The sequence below is a fragment of the Mustela nivalis genome (genome assembly GCF_964662115.1).
Source record: "Mustela nivalis genome assembly, chromosome: 1".
NCBI classification, from domain to species: domain Eukaryota; kingdom Metazoa; phylum Chordata; class Mammalia; order Carnivora; family Mustelidae; genus Mustela; species Mustela nivalis.
The window spans coordinates 46518975-46537205 of record NC_139020.1 but is presented as its reverse complement, the minus strand read 5'-3'; the positions used below and the strand labels follow the sequence as shown (position 1 = coordinate 46537205).

The window sequence follows — 18231 nt, the reverse complement described above, 5'->3', positions numbered from 1 at the left end:
GGAAGAATAAATATTGTGAAAATGTCTATGCTACTTAAAGCAATCTACACATTTAATGCAATTCCTATCAAAGTACCATCCATCTTTTTCAAAGAAATGGAACAAATAATCCTAAAATTTATATGGAACCAGAAAAGACCTCGAATAGCCAAAGGAATATTGAAAAAGAAAGCCAACGTTGGTGGCATCACATTCTGGACTTCAAGGTCTATTACAAAGCTGTCATCATCAAGACAGCATGGTACTGGCACCAAGACAGAAACATAGATCAATGGAACAGAATAGAGAGCCCAGAAATAGACCCTCAACTCTATGGTCAACTAATCTTCGACAAAGCAGGAAAGAATGTCCAATGGAAAAAAGACAGCCTCTTCAATAAATGGTGTTGGGAAAATTGGACAGCCACATGCAGAAAATTGAAATTGGACCATTTCCTTACACCACACACGAAAATAGACTAAAAATGGATGAAGGACCTCAATGTGAGAAAGGACTCCATCAATATCCTTGAGGAGAACAGAGGCAGCAACCTCTTCGACCTCAACCGCCACAAGATCTTACTAGGAATATCACTAAAGGCAAGGGAAGCAAGGGCAAAAATGAGCTATTGGGATTTTATCAAGATCAAAAGCTTTTGCACAGCAAAGGAAACAGTTAATAAAATCAAAAGACAACTGACAGAATGGGAGAAGATATTTGCAAACGACATATCAGATAAAGGACTAGTGTCCAGAATCTATAAAGAACTTAGCAAACTCAACACCCAAAGAGCAAATAATCCAATCAAGAAATGGGCAGAGGACATGAACAGACATTTCTGCAAAGAAGACATCCAGATGGCCAACAGACACATGAAAAAGTGCTCCATATCACTCGGCATCAGGGAAATAAAATCAAAACCACAATGAGATATCATTTCACACCAGTCAGAATGGCTAAAATCAACAAGTCAGGAAATGACAGCTGCTGGCGAGGATGCGGAGAAAGGGGAACCCTCCTACACTGTTGGTGGGAATGTAAGCTGGTGCAGCCACTCTGGAAAACAGCATGGAGGTTCCTCAAAATGTTGAAAATAGAACTACCCTATAACCCAGCAATTGCACTATTGGGTATTTACCCTAAAGATACAAATGTAGTGATCTAAATGGGCACGTGCACCCGAATGTTTATAGCAGCAATGTCCACAATAGCCAAACTATGGAAAGAACCTAGATGTCCATCAACAGATGAATGGATCAAGAAGATGTGGTATATATAGACAATGGAATACTATGCAGCCATCAAAAGAAATGAAATCTTGCCATTTGCGACAACATGGATGGAACTAGAGCGTATCATGCTTAGCGAAATAAGTCAAGCAGAGAAAGACAACTATCATATGATCTCCCTGATATGAGGAAGTGGTGATGCAACATGGGGGCTTAAGTGGGTAGGAGAAGAATCAATGAAACAAGATGGGATTGGGAGGGAGACAAACCATAAGTGACTCTTAATCTCACAAAACAAACTGAGGGTTGCTGGGGGGAGGGGGTTTGGGAGAAGTGGGTGGGATTATGGACATTGGGGAGGGTATGTGCTTTGGTGAGTGCTGTGAAGTGTGTAAACTGGGCGTTTCACAGACCTGTACCCCTGGGGATAAAAATATATGTTTATAAAAATAAAAAATTAAAAAAAAATATTTTCCATTTGGCCAGACATTTTAGCAATTACAACTCTATCCTTGACTCACCATGCAGACTACAGCAAAAGTATCAATATTTGGTCCCAGTTTCTTTATCTTGTTGAGGACTCGAGGAATGTTTTATGAATACATTTTAAAGAGAAAACAAGGTTTTATTTAAATAGCATGGTATTTAAATAAATACCATGTAGGATTCTATCATGAACTTGTCATTTTGATCCCAGAAACTTACTTTTGGCTTAGTCAAAGTTTGGAAACTTTTTCTTGGGTGTTAACTTTGTTAAATTCAGGGCTAACCATTAGCCAGCTTCCCATCTTGTATGAGTCACTCACCTCATGTGCATGGTCTTCTTAGCTTTTTGCTGCAGAGCTCCTGGGAAGATAAGGAAGACATTTTGATGCTATTTTGATATGGGTGTTATTTGTTACAAATACAAGGAATACAAATCTGGAGTTAAGAAAGAGGATAAATATAGTCAATTTTGTCATGCTAATCTTAATTTAATATCTCATTCATTGTATTTCTTCTATAACAATTGGCCCTTTCTAACTCGTATAAATTATGCATTATATTAGTTTCCTATTACTACTATCGCAAATTACCACAAATTAATAACTTAGAGCAATGCACATTTTCTACCTTATAGTTCTGGAAGTAAGAAATCTGGCATGGCTCTCACTTGGCTAAGATCAAGTTGTGGACAGGACTGTATTTCTTTCTGGAGGTTCTAGGGGAGAATTCATTTCCTTGCCTCTTCCAGATTCTTGAGGCTATTCACAATCTTTGGCTTATGGCCCCCTTTACCTTCAAAACCAGTAATGTGAATCATTTACATCTCCTTCTGACTGCAGATTTGGAGAAGTTTCTCTGATTTTAAGGAATCATGGGATTAGTCCAAACCCATTCAAATAATCCAGGATAATCACTTTCATCACAAAGTGCTTAATCTTAATCACAAATCACAAAAGTACCTTTTGCCATCTAGGGTAACATACTGACAGGTTGTAGAGACTGAGGAGTGGACATCTTTGTGTGGTTAATAATCTGCCTACCACATGTATGTCTGTCTCATTTCTTCTACTGAATCATAAACTTTTAGGACCAAAATGTGTATCTGATTTGTTGTATTCTTCACAGAAGAATACTATCCAAGTGTATTGAGTACAACAAAGGGTTCAACCAGCATTTGTTGAATGATGCAGTAGAATTCAGAAAATTTAAGATTCATTGGCGCATGATATTGTGGGGTTTTAAGAATTCCTATAAGAATAGTAATTTAATATATCCACATATACTGGAAAATTCATGAACATTATAAAATTTATAAATATTAGCTTACAAAAATTACTTTTTTTATTTTTAGTGCTTATACATGACAATAGTATATTACATTCCAGGATATTCTGATGGTGTTAATTTCCAACTGGATTTCTGTCAGTAGAGTTTATGCCTGAGTGTTTTACCATGATGATAAGCACAAGTCCACACTTAGAAATCAGGTGCAACAGGAAAGACTCAGTATTGCCTATCAAATATCAGTCATAGAAGGGTCAAGAGGAAATTAAACATTATAAAGCTGGCTTGGGTTCTTGCCCTGGGCAATTAATTTGCTGATAATTTGCAATGTTCATCTCTTATAGAATTGAATATGATGTGTTTCTAGACTCCCCAAAGGAGTAGCTTTTAAGACATGTGTCTTGTACGGTTTGTATCACATAGAGTTCTGCAAGTTGTGCAAAGCAGCCACAGACTGGAATCTAGTTGGCAAGAGAAATAAATATTTCCGTATTGCATTTAGCAATTGCTATATATTAAGGCAATTTTGTTTAAAAATTATTAAGGGCTTTGTAGCACAAAGACCCTGTTACATTACACAGAAAGGATTAGATTTAGGGGGTGGGGTATACTGGGGGATATTGGATATGCAAGCGCAGATGGTCTTGATCGACTCATGAACACACCAGAGCCAAGTGGGAAATATATGTTTTGTGTGGTTAAGTATGTTGTAAGAAAATTGCCCCTGGTTCTTTCCTGTAAGAAAGTATGAGGAGGAAAGAAAAGGGGAGAGATGAAGATCATGTGGGGAAAGATGAAGCAGACACAAGACCAGCAGCATATGTAGCAGATGTCTGGCAAAGAGAGGAGCAAAGAGAGGGTGATGAGGAAGGACAGCCAAATTCCTTCCTTGGAATGTGAGTGACCGATGAGAGGAGGATTCCTCTGTGCCAAGGATCAAGGTCACCAAGTGGATATCTGTTCTATAGAAAGCTGCCTTGGGATACAGGTGTAACTCTCCAACCACACTGCCTGGTTTCGTGTATGGAATGTCTTCCTATGAGGAATGGGTTTGTGCAGAGTTGCTTCTAATCCACCCAATTCCTTTCTTTGCCACGAAGGCCTCAGATACCTGGGAAGGGTGTGGGCAATCTCAGTTATTCTGAACTCTGTTCCAAACCCTTTACAGAACTTCCTTCTTATAATCCTCACAAGAACATTAATTGGTAGTTTGGAGAATGGTACCCCATTTTATAGATTAGGAAACCTGACCTCAAGGAGACAGCCATACTGCTAGTTGATATTGGTACAGGATTTGTAAGCAGGCAGTATGTCTTCAAAGTGCCCAATTTTAACCCTTTACTGCCTTCATCAGTAGTCTATGGTCTTACTCTTTAAACTAAGAAGGGTAATTGCAAATTTCACTTTATAGCCCTCATAGAACTTGTCAGAACATCTATCTATAAAATAGGTGCTTCATTTCATAGTAAATGAATTTTTGACTTAGGTTCTAATACACTTGTCAGAAACTCTAAAAAGCCTGTTTTTGTATCCCTATTAACAGAGATGTGTTATAGGAAGGAATGGAACCAGTCTCAGCAACTCCAGAGCCAAACTGACAGAGACCTAGAGAATCAGAATGGAACAGTACTTTTAATAATCTCCATGGTGATACATGGCAACCCTAATGATATTCTGTCATGTTCACGGTTCAGTTTCCCTTCTGCTTTGTTCTCTACCTATTTTTTGCTGCCTTCAGGCTTCTACCCTTTTGTGTATCTTCTATTTTCTTTCATTTATTTCTCAAGTCCTTTCCCACTTCTCACTGTCTTTGTACATCTCCCAGCCAGATTCCAGTAAGAGCTTTGATGGAATCAGTCACTCCACCATTTTGTGTAGAGTTCTCTAGCCGGACCCTTTTTTTGGCATTTGCTTAGTCTTTAGGTGGCTATCTTTGGGTTAGACAAATATTCTTTTGCTGGAGAAGCTGCAACCAGACTTGAGAGAGGGGTGAGGATCACAGGATATGCAATCTATAGATGGATAACGACCCTAAAAGGAGCCATGGGCTTGGCAGGGACCTCAAGACTTCTCAGAAGGGAGAATTCTTCCTTATTTGGCTTTTCATATTCATATTCATGAAAATGGGAAAAATTATAGCCACAAAAGTTTGAAAATCTAAGGAAATGTGGTATCCCTGGTGTATATAATAAAATAGGGTAGAACAAGATCAAATTTGCAAATAGTTTTCTGAGTCCTAAACTTTAGAATTGTGCTAAAGATGCTTGGAAGGTATTGAGATGAAGCAGATGATTTAATGTTCAAGACTCATTTGTGGAATCTGTCAATCAAACCTAAAAACATAGCAAAAAAAACTAAAAGCCTACAACATGGGGAGCCTGGGTGGCTCAGTGGGTTAAAGCCTCTGCCTTCAGCTCAGGTCATGATCTCAGGGTCCTGGGATCAAGTCCCTCATCAGTCTCTCTGCTCAGTGAAGAGCCTCCTTCCTCCTCTTTCTGCCTGCCTTTCTGCCTGCTTGTGAACTCTGTCAAATAAATAAATAGACTCTTAAAAAAAAAAAAAAAAGCCTCCATACATATAGTTATTCCAGTTGCCAAGGGTATAGATAGATAGATAGATATTCACAATCCTAGTGATAAACATGGTATTCAATTCTTGGCACAACATAAATCAAAGTCATTTAAGAAGTTTAGAAAGTTATGGAAACAGTTACAAAAAGCATTCTTTTTTGTCACAATCTTAAATTTGTAATCCCGTGTTCCCTTTTAGAATGCCATATGGAAAAGAAACAACATTTTAAATGGGTTTCTGAAGAACTGCAGTTGACATGAATACCAAAAAAACTTCACGAAACCACTAAATATTTGGCTTGTGTGGAGTCTACTTGAGGTTTTAAGAAGTCTGAAGACAAATTGTTATGTTAAGAGAAAAAGTCTTCAGACCATGGCTGACTTATCAACTGACCAATAACTTTCCGCACTGAACATTTAAATCACCCAGCCTTCAGAACTACAGACTTCCCTAATTAAGCAGCTTTCCCCACCCCCAGTGGTTTGGAATGGATCAGTGTATTGCTTTGGCTTCCCTGGCAGGAGCATGCACAATGTCTGGTCTGGTCAGCCATCCAAACCGCTTTCCCATACATCAAGGATCCAGGATAATTTCACCAGACACTTTAAAGTGCAATTGCAATTTGCCAATTTCCATCTCACATATCTTCCTAGAAAACAGAGATCTACACACAGCCCATGATATTTTTGCACGTGGACTGAGATATAGATCTTGGTAGATGCCTCAGAAATCTGGAAATGGATATGCTGCTAGCTATAGTAGTAAATTAAGCATCTTTCATATTTGGCATTGGTGCACAATTACAAAGTGAATAATAAAAAAGAGGTTTATATTTGGGATTACAGTTTGAACTGTTTTGAAGTGTCTTCTAGATGTAAGAATATATAGTGAATTTAGAATCAGAGGACAATGTGGTATTACAGTCATAGGGGTATAATGGACTTTCCTGAAGCCCTAAGCTCTTATAGAATTTTCAGATAAAACACCTTTGCATTCAAATTCCAAGTCAGCAGTTTCAGCAAAATTGTGTGTGTCAAAAGAAAATATATCAACAGGGGGTTCATATTTTGATTTCCTTGGACGTTGCAGTGTGGAATTCTGCTGTTCTCCTCATGCTGGCCAGGGCTGAAAAATACTTGTTACAGAATTTCAGATGGTAACAAGGCCTGTCTGGTTTATTCGTAAGTCCTGTGAGAGTTTAAGACATGCCACTTCAACTGAAGAGAGAAAAATGGGGCATCTTTCTGGACATCAATAGAGAATTCTGTAAATACTTCCCTTCAGCTTCTCTCCCTTTCAGAACCAGATCAATATCTGCTGGTCACTCATATTCTCAAATTTCGTGGGGGCTGCTCAGAGTTCAGCTGCCCTTATGCTCCCATGTCCATTGATGAAAGCTCAGGCTCAGCAACTGGCTAGAGAACAGAAAGATCAAGGCCAATGTCAGATCCTACCCATATTTAGCATTTTAAGCCCCAGCCTTGTCCCACATGGATCATTGCCTTCTCAGTCTCTGGGGGTTATAAGTACCAGGCTTTATTGGCCTACTATGTATCTGACAGTTCTAACACTGTCATCTTTTGCAATCTAGCTATATTTCATCTGGCTAAGAATTTCCATGGTATGAGAAGACTGTCTATAAGCTGAAGTTAGTACCTAATAAATTATAGGGCTCCACTAGTGTTTGTGGAGGAGTACATGAAGTTTATGTGATAGCTATTACTTTTGTAAGCCCAGAGAGTAATGGAGCTTGTTTCTTGGGAGAGAACAATTCTTATTTAAGTCAGTGGCCTTGGATAATCATGTATAACATAAAGAATATATTAGTGAATATGGAAAAATATAGTGAGGAGGAGGACAGCTCGGCATTGAGATGGAGGTGGTTGAAAGGCTAGAAATGGATAAAAAGTTGGCGGAAATAATTTTACCCTATTTCATGGCTATTTCTGTTCTCCCAGGCAATCCCTCATCTTGAACTGATAAAATAGGCCCAGAGTGGAGGGGAGTAGTGGGATAAGATTGGTGAATCCCACTTTCTTCTGCACTCTTCCCAACTGTGTGACAAAGTGTTCTGGAGATACAAGTATGTGTGTATGGACATCTCTAATAGTTACCAAGGCAGAGGACTGTAATTCATCTTATTCTATATTTCAAAGCTAGATTACATGTCAAAACCTCTTTTTAGCTCTATCAACCCATGCTTTCATAGTTCTTTGTGCCTCCAGTTCTCCTTTTGTTTTGTTCATTTGAATTCTTCATACCATCTTAGTGATCAGTAATATTATTTTTGTCTGGCAGATGAAAGTTGGACTTGGGGAAACCATATGACTTGGGCAATTCATCCCAATAAACAAGGATAGAACCATGTAGCAAGCTTAGTTTTAGAACATATCCAATTCTATAAATCAGTAGGCCCTAGAAGGGCCTCCGCTTCCTACTTCCTACTTTCTGTTTCATTTGTGTTCATTCAAGATCTGTCTTCTGTTGTGTGGGTCCACTGGCTTGTTATTCTGAAGTGGAAAGTCTTAAGATTGCTGTTCTCTCTGAGCTTGGCAAAGTGTTTCTGGGGAGTGTTTTAAGAGAATAAAGTATGATCTGTCATGTAACTGTTGCTAAGGAAGAAACACAGGACTAGAACCAGGAATTCCTGGTCATGCATAAGCTTCATGACCTGTACAAGGCCTATTGGTGTCTAAACTTCTCCATCCATATTCTCTGCCTGCCCCAACCTCATGGGAATATTATGCGGCTAAATGAAATTATCTTGACCTACTTGGGTTTGATGAATTCTGCATTCTCTTCCAGTTCTTAGATGCTACAGGTCTCTACTTGGGTGGAGAAGTTGAAAATGGGAGTCCAGAAGAAATTTTTAGATGATCTATGATTTTAACAACTAGTAGACAAGTGATGACTATTCTTCAGCTCCTATCTCATCCTCATCAATAAGTCATTCAAATGTAGGAACTTTATAACTGGAGGTGTTAATTGGGATAAAAATCAATGGTAGTCTCTGTCCAGCTACCAATGCTGTATTTTATATGAATGGTATATGCTTCTGTTGAAGTTTTGAAGCAGAATTTTGGGCAATTCCACACCTTCTACAGGGAAAATCCTTTTGCTCTGTTTCTTAATGTTAATTTACTCCTTTTCTTCTTCTTTTCTTCTCTCTTTCCTAGTGAACTTTCTTTGTTCTTTCCTATGCAAATAGCTCATTAGATCTGTTTCCATTTGAGCTCAGCTCACCTATAAGATCCATTGTCTAAAGATCACTGATGTCTTAGTTCAAATTCTTATCAAAATGGCATCCGAGTAACTTAATCAAGTCTTGGCTGCTTCTCCCTCTTGGGATATAGGTCCATTCTGGTTGGAATCAACAGTAGGAGAAAGAGGGCATGGGCAGAGAGCATAAGCATGGGCTTCCACTCAGGGTCTACAGACAGTACAAGCAATATCAGGCAAGTGTACCTTGGTTTGCAGTGTACAATGAAAGACATCTTCCACCAAGCTCAATACCTAGTTTTGGTTATAGAGGATAATCCTTTTGCTTTGAACATGTGCTGTTTATGGAGTCAGGAATTCTTTTTTTTTTTCCCCAAGAATAAAACTTCTATATTGAATATTCAGTAAATATTTACTGACAAATTATTTTGCTCCACCAGTCTTACACGTCCCACGTATAAGTAGACAACTAGAGTCCTTAAGGCCTTTTGGTTTTCTTTTACTTTACTTTTTTTTTTTTTAAGATTTTATTTGTTTATTTGAAAGACAGCAAAAGTGAAAGAGATCACAGAGGGAAAGAGAGCAGGGAGCCTAACATGGGGCTGGATCCCAGGACCTGGGGATCATGACCTGAGCCAAAGGTAGACGTTTAATTGACTGAGCACCCAGGCTCAGTCACCCTGACCTTTTGGTTTTCAATTTTGTTTTCTAATCTATTAAAGTCTATTTTATTTGATTTTTTTCCCCAGTGACTGACTGATTTCATCCCTTATTGATCTTTGTTGGGCAATGCCTTCTAAGATGTGGCCCAGCCTTCCCTGCACTCTTAGTGCTCTATAGACCTGGGTGTGGGCACAGCACTCGCCTTCTCCTACCTTGTCTGCTGCTCTGTTTCTTCACCTGACTGCTGCTACCTGACTCCATTCATTCCTCTGCTCAAAGGTCACAACCTTAGAGAGACATTCCCATTCATGCTATTACAGCTCCCCATAGCCTGTCATTTTATAGTCCTTTACCCTGCTTTACTTTTCTTCCAAGCACTTATCATGACTTGAAAACCCAATACTTATATGTTTGTTTGATCACATATGTTTGTGTGGTTTTCTACACTAGAATATAAACTGTAAGAAAATATAGACTTTGTCAATTTAGTTGATCACTGCATTCCCATAGTCTAGAAGAGTACTGGTACAGGGTAAACTTTGAACATTTAAAAGAACTAAAGAATGCTCAAGGGAACTGCTTTATTAAGCAAAGAGTTCTTTTACATGCAAATAATCAGCATCTAATCTATCTTGCTCATTAGGACTGAGTCAGTTGAAGTTGGAGGTGTCTTTTTTCAGAAAAGCCACAAGTTTGTTCAACTCATCAGAACAAAGGCAGGAAGCTGCTGCTGGTGAAGACTTGAGGGAATCAGGAATTCTTTGTTCATGATCTTGGCTCTGCCTCTTACAAACTATGTGAATTTCTTATTACTTAACAGTTTTGCCATCTGTAAAAGGAGAGTAATATTAGTATCTTCTATTCACTTCACAGAACTATATAAAGAAAATATATCAAAAATATTTATGTTTGTGAATTTAGACAATGTTCACATTTTTTATATATTTTTCCAGTTTTATTGAGATATAATTGATATACAAAACTGCTTTAGTTTGATTTTGAGTATACAATATAATGATTTGATATATGCATATATTATGAAATGATTACCACAATAAGTTTCATTAACATCCATCACTTCAAACAGTTACAGTTTTTCTTCTTATGGTAAGAGTTTTAATGGTTTATTCTCTTAGCAACCTTCATATACACAATACAGTTTCATGAACTATAATTACCACATCGTATATTACAACCCCAGAACATATAACTGGACATTTGTACCTTTTGGCCACCTTCATCCGTGATAGGTTTTCCTTCTGAATCTGATAGATGCTCAGTGTATTTTATGAAGTTATGTAACATGTCTCAATACAAGGAAAATAATAAATAAGAAAGTTGTTTTCTTATAAAAGGAAAAATAAAAACCTTCATTGAATACAGAAGAGTAGGATTTTCTATAGCTCTATTCTCAATTTTCTTCTGCATTTCCATTTCCTTTGCCTGCTGAGACCTGGATTCCTGAAGATCATATAGATTTCAGCAAGTAGCTGCATGGAGCCATTAGTTTCTGCTCAGAGCCATTAGTTTCTGCTCTAAATGGAGAATTTCCTCTAGAGCACATTTAGCTGGGAGCAAACAATAGCACTTGACCAAAGCTGTTCTTATTATTAGGTCACATTTCTGATAAAGATGATTCAGGGATGTTATGCAGAATATTTTAAAAATCTGAGTGGGTGAAGCACACCAATTGAAGGGGAAGTCTGACTAATCAGAGTAGGCAGCCCTTGCCCCTGAGAAAAACCCAGTGGGTCATACCAGGATGGGAAGATGGACATGTTTATTTCCCATCAGCAGCTTGGGCTCTTTTCCTAAGCTTTTAAACCCTAACTTACCCTAATTATCATATACTACAGGCCGCTAATCAATAACTGGAGACATGTCATGTTAAAAAATATGGATTACTTTTATCCTTAAAATTACTCAACATTAAGAATTCAGCTAACAAAAAAAAATTTTGACTAATGTAGAGTTATCTCTACATATCTACTAATGTAGAGTTAATGTAGAGTTAAAATTTATTTTTTTAAGATTTTTATTTTCATTTATTTGACAGAGGTCACAAGTAGGCAAAGAGGCAGGCAGGCAGAAAGAAGGGGAAGCAGGCTCCCCGCTGAGCAGAGAGCCCCGATGCAGGGCTCGATCCCATGATCCTGGAATCATGACTGGAGCCGAAGACAGAGGCTTTAACCCACTGAGCCACCCAGGTGCCCCTAATTTTTATTTTCTTAAAAGATATTATTTCTGTGAGAGAGAGGGTGTGAGAGCACAAGCAGAGGGAGAGGCAGAGAAACAGACTCTCCCTGCTGAGTGGGGAGCCCACCCCTGCAGGGCTTAATACAGGACCCTGAGATCATGACCTGAGAGGAAATCAAGAGTCAACTGCTAAAGGACCTAACCACCCAGGTGCCCCAATGCTGATTTCTTCTATATGGAAACACCATTGAATGGGGGAATGGGAACAGCAACTCTTCCCAGCCCTTATTTTCTACCTTTCCCACAGAGACAACTTGCAATGGTTCTGGTGGCATTCAGTGGAAACAGATGTTTCCTCTTTCTCAAATGATCTTTTGTATGTTAATATTACTCCCCTGAAAGCCTTCTTTAGGCATCCCAGAGCATTTAACATATAGCATTTTAATAAAACATTGCAATTGAGATCTCCTATAGGACAGAAGCTCTTTCACTTCAGGTTTATTTTATCTTACTTCTAAAATGTTATGATTATCTTTTAAATCTGTTTTCTCAGCACTTGTTCCAGAGCTTAGCTCATCAAAAGTTTTCAGTAAATAGTTTATGGAAGTACAAATAACTCAATAAGAATATGGAGTATGAGCATTTTCTATCCCAGTTCAGAAGAACTCTTGGCACTTGCTCCTCTTTGTACCCTGATTACAGGGATTTTTTTTTTTCCCCTTATCTGGAACACAGGGAGGAGCAGGGGTGGAGTGGGAACTAGACACCACTTGTTTGTTACCAGCTATGTGGAACTAAGATCCAAGAAGTAATAAAAAGGAAGTTCATGGAGACAGGTAATATAATTTGTAGAGAGTGTTCACAGATGGAACTGTGGGACTCTCCTTTATGGGACAGGGTCAAAGGTTTTGGGAGAAAGAGCAAATATTTCTTTTTCATTCTCTTCAAATACAAATATAATTGGGAAAATATAAATCAATGAGTCAGATTAAGACCTCTAAGTAATTTAAACTGCTCTTCTTTGCAGTTTTATCAGCATTTCTAAAAAATCAAGTTTTCAGTCATGAAGATTAGAAAGACAATGGAATTAATGGCCCACTAAAAGGAATTAATACCATTTTTAGTGTGAAAAGGTGATTGGATCAAACATTTTATGTCTTTAAGTCACAGTTTCCTCATCAAAAATGAAGATAAGGACAACTGCTTTCTCCATCTTCTGAAGACACATGCAGGTAATATTTGTAAAAATGAAATCTGCAAAACAACGTAGAAATGTAAAATATGCTATTTTCTGAGACTATTATCTTTTATTCCAAGGCTAATTGGGCATTCCTCTTTTAGCTGCAGATGTAGGTGTGAACTTTTGGACCTTTCATTAGTAGAAAACAGAGTACAAAATTTTCCTGGGAAGAAATTGAAACTAATAGCTGAATGATTTGAGAAGATTGGTTATCATGTCTAATTTCCTACTGCTTTCCAGCAGTGCAGCCCTGATGATGATTATCTTTGAGAATCTCATGACATTAAGGAAATTCATCTTTATGACACCTTCAGGAAGAAAGAAGCAGTGACACACATGGGCCTCCCCTGGTTAGTGGAGGCTCACATAGAAAAGCGGCCAGCCATAACAATAGTATACTGAGATGTAGTTGGAATAGTATGATCTAAGTTGTCAGCCTGTGGATGTGAAGTCTTCTTAACTCTCTAAGATAGCCATTTCCTCACTCAAAGAAATGGGAGGATCAGGCCAATTTTTTCACATCATATATTCCTCTACCTTCTGGGCATACTCAACCTATCCCTACCATGCTTGCCTTGGACTCATTCACTCAGCAATTGTAAATTTCCAATTGTAAGATACTGTGGTGGTCTATCCTTCCCAAATCATATATGATGTTTTGGGGAAGTTAAGCTGTGTGGTGGTAGAAACCAGAAATCATAGCAAATATATAATGCTCACTATCAGGCACTATACTAGAAATAACAGTGAGTACATATTATAGTGGACACTATAGTAAAAATGAGATGAATTTAGTCAATCTTCATATACTCATATGAGGAACATTCTAGAAATATTTCTCTTTACAAATATGAAAACTGAAGCAGAGGGAGGTCAAGTCATTTGTCCACAGCCACATATCTAACAAAGTCAAAACATGAGTGCAAACAGCCCAGATCTAGGGTTTGGTTGATAGCTTTAGTTCTGGCTCCATGAGAAGGGTTTAACTCTGGAAGTTTGAATAAGGAAGATGATTTCTTAGTAAAGTGCTTAGGTTGCCAACAAGGATTGAATTAGAATACCACTCACAGGAAAATCAAAGGTAACTCTATATAATAATATAACACTATCTGTCCCGCCTTTTTGAATGTCTCTTACACTTAGTATAAATATCAGTGTTAATTATACTTTTGCTATTTCAGGTGGGTAAGTTTTGCCTCTCCATTAGATTATAAACAAGTAAAGAAAAACAACTTTTTAATATATCTACCTATTATATATCATCTATCTATCTAGTTTTTCATTTGTCCATTTATACTTCCTGCATAGTGTAGGACACATGGTGGGCACCCGTTAACAACAGTGATTAGTTCAGTCACATCGTTTTTTCCTTTTCTTTTGATTAATTTACTTTTTATCTTCTTCCTTTGAGAATTTTGACTGAATGTAAATGATCTGGAGAATTGTCTCCTTTGCACTCTGTATTCATCCCTTGAACAGCATTCTCTTCCAAATAAAATAAGGGCACGTTGGCTTCCTTTAGAAACTACACACCCAGAAAAGAGCAAAGTAAAAGGCAACCTTGGGGTAGTGGAATTAGAGCAGTCTGGACAAGCCACAGTGGCATCTGTTTCTCACACATAAGGGATCAAATACAGAAAGATAAATAATAATCTCCTCCCTGCTGTAGTAATGCTCTGTAAAACTGTGGTCGCTAGTTGTCAGGAGTAGTGCCTGAATTTCATGGGGTCTCCCCTTACCTGAATCATCAGTGCAGCTGGCATGGCTCATGGAACCCTGACTACTCCAGATGTTAATTCTAAATATGGAAAAGAGTAAATTCATATGGGATCTGGAATGAAAATGACTCCTTAAGCTATAATGTATTCTCTCCAGGCACACTATGCCTGTGCTGAAATTTATGTGGACTGCAAAGAAAAATACACAAAACACAGGCAAGTATGAAGGTATTCTGTTTAATAAGCTAGGATAAATTCCGTGTGATTTCCTAGATTTTACAAAGAAAAGAGAAGAGATTTTTCATGAATGAATTTTAAGAGGTTTAAGATTGAAATGGAAAGTATATTCTCCCTTCTGAGCCTTTCTTTTCCTTATTGGTAGAGGATTAAAAAAGTATTTTTTAACCTCTTGTATTAATAATTCTACCCTGGGCACCTGAGTGGCTTAGTGGGTTGAGCCTCTGCCTTCAGCTCAGGTCATGATCCCAGTATCCTGGGACCAAGTCCCACATTCCACATCCAGGCTTCCTGTTCACCCAGGAGCCTATGCAGCTGGGAGCCTGCTTCTCCTCTGTCCCTACCCCTGCTCATGCTTCTGCTTGCTTGCAAGCGCTCTCTCTCAGATGAATAAATAAAAAATCTTAAAAAAATAATAATTCTACTCTAGTCATACAGTATTCATTGATCAAAAGAAATGACCAAGTATGGGAAGTTTAACTTCAATTTTTAAAAATAATCTGGTTGTAATAGATGGTAAAATAGATTACAGACAAGAGATGGAATGCAAATTCTTGTAAACTTTTAATTTGCCATTTTAAGGTCACTGATTCGCTTATTAATCTGACATATAATGGGAATTGTGCTGTTAGGGCCTATTTAGCCAAAGTGGCTCCATCTCAGTTGAACAGCCATTTTGTTGTTTATACAGTAAAACTTAAACTGACCCTTCCCTCCCCACCGCAGAGGACTTACTGAAAAGCAAGACAGGAAAACCAGTCCCACATAACAAAGCCCAAATACAAGGGTGGGTCAGGCCAGGTGGAGACATCCAATCAGTGGGGCGTGCATACTGTATCCCTAGCTACCAAGGAGTGTGGGCCCCGCCTTTTGGGTGCCAATTCTGACCAAGGTGATAGGCTGGTTCAAATATCTACTATAGGGTAAATTGTGATTCAGTTGGTCACTTATGTGTGACCTAGCATGACTATGCAGCTTTCTCTGTGTGTTGCATTCTCATTGGCCACCTGTGTGTGGCCAGGCTCAACCACATGGCCCTTGCCCTTTAAAAGTTAGTCAGTAACTTCTTCTAACATCTATTTGTGAAAATTATTTGATTCAGCTGAGGAGACCCTAGACTCTGAAATGTTGTATGGAAAGGAAAGATACCAGGCTGCTTTTGGGAGGCTCACCTATGACTTAACACAAATGTGGTCAAAGGGGATGGTAATGACCCACACAGCAGGGAGGTTTTAACATGGGGAATGGAAGAGTAGGGTTCAATTATCGTGACTTCAAAATAAGCCAAACTGAGCCAGAGCTCTCTTAGGCATATCCAACAAATCATGTGTGAGCCAGTGCTCTCCAGCAAGGCAGATATGTGTGATCTTTTTGTGTGCTAAATGCAGTTTCTAGGGAACTATAATAATATGATCACTTTTTGATTAGAACGAGATTTATTTCACTGTTGAAGATACACTGGCCCTTGATCAAGGGAGCTTGTCAGTGGATTATTAGGGAGAATGGAACGCTGTGGAAGTATTTAGCTAACATTTTAAAACTAAGTCTTAATTAAAAGCACTTGTGATATGCTGTAATACTGGTATTTGTTCTTGGATTAATTCTTTATTGCAGTTCTAACCAAGTAGCTCAAATAAGTGATATAAATATACATAAATGTACCAAACATAGCCCCAGCATATACTGTATACTAGATTATATTTATTTATTATTTTCCATTGTGTCCATTTATCCAGTCTTAGAAACCAAAAAAAGAGAATTAACATTGCATAAGCGTCTATTTTTCCTTTGGCTATGTTACAAAGTACCTGATCCTTCCAGAAACAGATCAAGCAAAGGTTTAAAGTGTGTGCTCTTCTCTTTACTGAATTTTTTTTTTTTTATTATAAGCACTAATTGCATACTTCTTAAAAAGTTTACATGTCATCTTGATTACCATGATCATGGTTTATTTTGGTTCATCTTTTGTGTGCATAACAATGGGAGCCTGGGGTTCTAGTCCTCAGTAATTTAACTCTAATAGCAGATAGAAGGCAAATACACAGATAGCATTTCTTAGTAGTTCCTCCACATACATTTAGTTAACTTTCTTATTTATTTTCCCAGAATAACTGCAAATATTAGGGACAATAAGCAAGGTGACTTGGTCTTCCAAGTCCTAACTATAAAATGGGTTTTGAGTAATCCTTTGAATGAGGGAAGAGATATCAAAGAACAAGGTCAGTAAACTGTGCCCCACATACCAAATGCAGGTCACTGCTTACTTTTGTAAATAAAGTTTTATTTGAACACAGCTCCATTTGCTTATATATTATATATGACTATTTTCCCACTAAAATAGTGCAGTTAAATATTTGAAACAGAGACCCCCTGGCCTGCAAAGCCTAAGATACTTACTATCTTGAAAAAGTATATAAGTTCATCTATCTAGAAAAAGAAGGAGAGGGTATTACAGTGAAGAGTGTAACACTTCATATATCAAACTTGGGAGCACAAGTAATCAGGGAACAATGTGTAAATGACTCTGAGGTTAATTCCTAGCACCATTGATTTGAATAATAATTGGTATCTGGAACAGACTTCTGAGAAGGAAAATAAAGTCTAAGAGATTCTTAAATTCTGGGTAGAATGGATCAGAGAATCTAGAAGCTGAGAGATAATAAAGAATTTCAGATAGAACTTACTAAAGACAAATTACCACTATATTCTAGTATTTGTTCATTTTTAACTGTTGCCGCTATAGGTAATAGATTAATCTGGAATTTGTGTTTTACTTTTGATAGTCTCAATTTCAGATATCAGTAGTAGTATCAAATTGAGGGGACATCTAGACATAGAATGTAACATTCCATGGATATAGGAAAACTCTAGTCTTTACTCTGATTATCAATAGTAGAAGAGATTTTTTTTATTTTTTATTTACTGAACTGTTACCATGTATGGATATTGAATTTTATCAAATTTTTTTCCTATATCTATTGGAATGATTAACGGTTTTCTTCTTTTTCTGTTAATATGACGAGTTATACTGATTGATTTCCAAATATAAAATCAGTATTGCTTTCTTGGAATAAGTTCTATTTAGTTATGCTATATTACTACATATCATATCCTAATATGTTAAATGAATTTTTGAATGTATGTAAGAGATATTGTTCTTTTGTTTTCTTTCTATTTTTTTTAAATTTGAGGTATAAATGACACACAATGTTACATTAGTTTCAGTTATACAACATGGTGATTCAACAGTTCTATATGTTATGCTACCCTACCACAAGTGTAGCTACCATCTGTCACCATAGAACTCTATTATACCATGGACTATATTCCCTATATTCTACCTTTTATTCCCATGACTTATTCATTCAATAACTACAAACCTGTACCACCCCACTCTGCTTCAGCTATT

At 37.6% G+C, this 18231-nt stretch overlaps 1 protein-coding gene across 1 annotated transcript in view; it reads left to right on the top strand.

Annotated features, from left to right (window-relative positions):
* Window positions 1-18231, top strand: part of LOC309850322 (uncharacterized protein) — a gene marked incomplete at its 5' end in the record, with an annotated part of 320372 nt that overhangs the window by 289429 nt on the left and 12712 nt on the right. Inside the window, one exon of the mRNA XM_082704077.1 lies at window positions 12655-12859. The remainder of the gene's footprint in view (window positions 1-12654; window positions 12860-18231) is intronic.